Here is a 3,165-nt window from a genome sequence, read left to right on the forward strand (position 1 = left end):
TAGAGACTGTTTATTCAGAGATTGTTATAGCAAGGGAGTCAGCTACCATTGCTTGCATTTTAGCAAAGACTGAAAGGCAAGCAGAAGGGTAGGACAGCTCTATAGTGGAAAAAAGGGAAGGTTTCAGGTATATTCTGACTGAAGGTTGTTGGCATGGGGAAGCTGGTAGGCAGGGTAACTAGAAGTGGGGCATCCTATGTGATTGGTTAGGGGTACATATTTGGCTTTGTCTGATTGGTCTTAAATTAGAAATGGGGACAAAAATGAGGGAAGCTGTCAGGTTAACCAAATCCTCGCCATTTTGTGCTGTTATTGAAGTTATCATTAAGCTTCTTGGATTGTTACTAGAGATAGGAGTCTGACTTTCTACAAGTCTGATTTCTATTAGGCTGGTTTCCTGGGCTGCTTATGGTAGGTAAAGAGTTGGTTTCCTGGGCAGGTTGCTTCAGGTTGTGGGTCAGCATTCTACTTTTACATATGGTACAGCCATTGTCCATTTGTATATTTATCTCTCAGTGCCTGTTTAGTTTTATGATGCTCCCTCTACGACTGTGCTTAAAAATGCCTTCCAAGATTTTGCATTAGTACTTTCTGTTTTGACAGTTTGCTAAAAATTATACAAAATGATTTAACATCATTTCCACCTTCTGAATGTTGCACAACGAAGACAATAGCGCTGAAATCACTGCTCTGGATACTGCTGGGTGCATGTTAATTCTTTTCAGCCTTTGGGGAGGTAGATCTACAGCATCTATAAAGCTCTGTTCCAGAGGGTCTCTGGAGTCTTTCTAATGCTGGGCCTAAGTAGAAAAACTGTGCTAAAAATAGTTAAGTATATTCCACGCACAGGTGCCCAGCTTCAACTATAAAGATGTTTGTTCCAAGAGGCAAAGTTCTTCTCATTTTCTTAGGATAAATGTATCAAATTGAGATAAAAATTATATTGCTTGTTAAGAAAAAAGAACATTTTAAAATTACCAGTTTTAAAATCTATTGAAATCACCATGTACCTTGGTTCTTAAACAAGTATTTATTAAATTTTATTAAATATATTAAAAGTTTTAGCAATACTTGCTCATGAAAGGGAATTTGGAACAAACAGAACAGTGAAAAGAAGACAAAAAGAGTTATGAAACCCAAAGGGATTATTTTGAAAGTATTTCCTTCTAGTCTTTTTTTTTTTCCCTAGATAAAGAATTTAAAAATAATATGTAGCAGTTCCCTCCAGCTGCAGAGAGCTTCAGTTTGCCTTTTTTTTTTTAAACTAAAATGGAGGCTGGTTTCTTGCCTTAAGGAGCCCATTGCCTTTCCCGCTGAAGTCTAGATGTTGACATGTAATAAAGCGGGCAGCAGGATGGTGGTGGATGCGGCCAACTCCAATGGGCCTTTCCAGCCCGTGGCCCTTCTCCATATTCGAGATGTTCCTCCTGCTGATCAAGAGAAGCTTTTTATCCAGAAGTTACGTCAGTGTTGCGTCCTCTTTGACTTTGTTTCTGATCCACTAAGTGACCTAAAGTGGAAGGAGGTAAAACGAGCTGCTTTAAGTGAAATGGTGGAATATATCACCCATAATCGGAATGTGATCACAGAGCCTATTTACCCAGAAGTAGTCCATATGTTTGCAGTTAACATGTTTCGAACATTACCACCTTCCTCCAATCCTACGGGAGCAGAATTTGACCCAGAGGAAGACAAACCAACGTTAGAAGCAGCCTGGCCTCATCTACAGCTTGTTTATGAATTTTTCTTAAGATTTTTAGAGTCTCCAGATTTCCAACCTAATATAGCGAAGAAATATATTGATCAGAAGTTTGTATTGCAGCTTTTAGAGCTCTTTGACAGTGAAGATCCTTGGGAGAGAGATTTTCTTAAAACCACCTTTCACAGAATCTATGGGAAATTCCTAGGCTTGAGAGCTTACATCAGAAAACAGATAATAATATATTTTATAGGTTTATTTATGAAACAGAGCATCATAATGGCATAGCAGAGTTACTGGAAATATTGGGAAGTATAATTAATGGATTTGCCTTACCACTCAAAGAAGAGCACAAGATTTTCTTATTGAAGGTGTTACTACCTTTGCACAAAGTGAAATCTCTGAGTGTCTACCATCCCCAGCTGGCATACTGTGTAGTGCAGTTTTTAGAAAAGGACAGCACCCTCACGGAACCAGTGGTGATGGCACTTCTCAAATACTGGCCAAAGACTCACAGTCCAAAAGAAGTAATGTTCTTAAATGAATTAGAAGAGATTTTAGATGTCATTGAACCATCAGAATTTGTGAAGATCATGGAGCCCCTCTTCCGGCAGTTGGCCAAATGTGTCTCCAGCCCACACTTCCAGGTGGCAGAGCGAGCTCTCTATTACTGGAATAATGAATACATCATGAGTTTAATCAGTGACAACGCAGCGAAGATTCTGCCCATCGTGTTTCCTTCCTTGTACCGCAACTCAAAGACCCATTGGAACAAGACAATACATGGCTTGATATACAACGCCCTGAAGCTCTTCATGGAGATGGACCAAAAGCTATTTGATGACTGTACACAACAGTTCAAAGCAGAGAAACTAAAAGAGAAGCTAAAAATGAAAGAACGGGAAGAAGCATGGGTTAAAATAGAAAATCTAGCCAAAGCCAATCCCCAGGTACTAAAAAAGAGTAACATGAAAACGCCCAGGGTTACTTGAATGTTTTTATAAGATAGGAATATATGTCTTCACCATGGCGGGGGGACGTGATTTCACTAACGTTGTATATGAAAATGTCTGCAATAAAAAGTACTTTTAAACTTTGTAAAAATAATAATAATAATATGTAAATAGAGCTATTGTTTTCCAAGTTTTTTTTTTTTTTTTTTTTTGGTCTTCTTGCTCACTTCAACATATAGAGCATTCTGTTCTTACAAAAAGTTCTGCAAAGCATTCCCTGTAATTCTGCCCCATTCATCTTATACTCCTTATCTGGCTTAAGTGAGAAAATAAGAGGAGGAGGTAGCAGCTCACTTGCTAGAAAACCACATTGAATTGTGTCATTGTGTTTCTATTCTCCAACCTGTAGACTCAGGAGGAATTAAGGGAAAATGATGTGATTAACCACTTTTCTATATAAGCCAATAAAGATACATGCATATTCTATTACGATTTCCCTGCTCTATTCTTCCC

General features: G+C 38.3%; 1 pseudogene; it reads left to right on the plus strand.

The window, feature by feature from the left end:
* The first annotated feature begins 1,252 nt into the window (after positions 1-1,252).
* Positions 1,253-2,803, plus strand: LOC102139541 (serine/threonine-protein phosphatase 2A 56 kDa regulatory subunit gamma isoform pseudogene; annotated as a pseudogene).
* Positions 2,804-3,165: the final 362 nt, after the last annotated feature.

The sequence above is a fragment of the Macaca fascicularis genome, chromosome 15 (genome assembly GCF_037993035.2).
Source record: "Macaca fascicularis isolate 582-1 chromosome 15, T2T-MFA8v1.1".
Taxonomy (NCBI): domain Eukaryota; kingdom Metazoa; phylum Chordata; class Mammalia; order Primates; family Cercopithecidae; genus Macaca; species Macaca fascicularis.